General features: G+C 36.8%; 1 protein-coding gene across 5 annotated transcripts in view; it reads right to left on the bottom strand.

Annotated features, from left to right (window-relative positions):
- MAP7 (microtubule associated protein 7) overlaps positions 1-1,607 on the bottom strand; it is a 206,507-nt gene that overhangs the window by 187,997 nt on the left and 16,903 nt on the right. The gene's annotated exons all lie outside the window — the stretch shown is intronic.

The following is a 1,607-nucleotide window of genomic DNA, read 5'->3' as shown; positions in this document are numbered from 1 at the left end:
GGTCCCTTCCGACCCTAGAAACTATGAAACTATGAAATCTGAAGATCCTTGTACTATATATAAGTAGGTACAAAAGCGCTGCTTGAAAGTGTGTTTATGGAGTGCCCCTTACTTCCATGTGCTCAAAGAGATCAGGGTCTGACGGGAAGGAAGAGCTGTAGGGGGAAGAAGTTGCGGTGAAAGCAGAGGGCAAGGGGGTTACCTAACTCCCTCCCCCCACCCTGTTTTAAATTTTCCCTGCTGTGGGAGTTGGAGAGGGACAAATTCAAGACCAACCTACAAGAATTAGATTCCATACCTGGAAAATTATAACAAATTTACAGATTTTCTATATATAGAATCTAAACATGTGGGGGGAAACTTACATTAGAATAAATACCATAGCTAGAAGAGGGCTGAAGGGGAAAGGATTCAAACCTGTCAAATGAGAAGATTTAGAAGAAGAAATAAAATGTGTTTGAAATGGACCATAAAATTACAGTTTCAATGCTGGCCTTTATTGCATACAAACCCAGAACTGAAATCAAGACTAGGTGCACATAATGGTTATTTGCTTCAAAACAAAACAAAACAACAAAGAAACCCACAGTTTAATTTAAAACATTAATTTAGTTATGGCATGACAAGCAGTCATGCTACTTCCTCCTCAAGAAAACAAGAGAAGGAAGAAGATTGGATGCTGGTACCTACCAATCCATGATCATTCAAAAGTTTGTTTTAAAGAGTCATTATAACTCAAATATTTATCAAGTGCAATTTGTTAATTCTATTTAAAAAAATATCACACTGATTACCTCTAGGGTTCTTAACAAGAGGTGGGAAGGATGTCCATCATGACCATCTTGTCCTCCCATATTGCTGAATAGTAGGGAATCCTGGCTAGATAAGCTAGAGCTATCAGAGATCTTCCATTGTGGGGAAAGTTAAGGACTACTGATCTTTGTGACACTGGACAAATGAAAAAAAATCTAACAATAAAATAAATTCAAGCTATAATGTAACAATTCTGGAAGAAAAATAGCACTCTGCCTAGAGGCAGCAAAGTCAAATACTCATAAGTGCTGGGTTTGCAGTCTATGATGTATATAGTGCAGGGATAAAGGAAAGAAAACCTATTTTATAGATGTGTTTCTGTCCTTTAAAAATGGTTAAAGTTATCACCTATATTGTGTAATCTCCATAGACAGGACAGTTTCTTGGTAGAATATTTCAAAACAAGTGAGGATCTTCCTTTTATATTTCTAGTAATCTGGACAAATAGTACCCATAAGGCTGGTATTGACAAGCAATATAGGGTACCCCTAACAACACAGAGGACAAGAAGAGAGGATCTATGTGCAATGTATAACTTGAAGAAATCATATTTTTATAGACTTTTTTGGCCTCTGAACTACTGAAACAGAAATCCCAGTTTTAGTAGATATCATGAGACTCCTACAGTTGACAGCTCAGGATAATCCAATAGTTTGTGCATTGGGTCTATTTTCTTTTCTTTTCCCAATAGCAGTGGATTTAAAAAGTGTTCCCTTCCCACTTCCCCATGAGTCAGATTTATTTTCCTCTTTCTCCATGTGTTTCTTATTTCAGTTTTGTTGACTGAAGGAGAT

Source organism: Gavialis gangeticus, unplaced genomic scaffold, assembly GCF_001723915.1.
Source record: "Gavialis gangeticus isolate Ggan-Ray unplaced genomic scaffold, GavGan_comp1, whole genome shotgun sequence".
Lineage (NCBI taxonomy): Eukaryota > Metazoa > Chordata > Crocodylia > Gavialidae > Gavialis > Gavialis gangeticus.
This window is presented reverse-complemented; position numbering and strand designations above follow the sequence as displayed.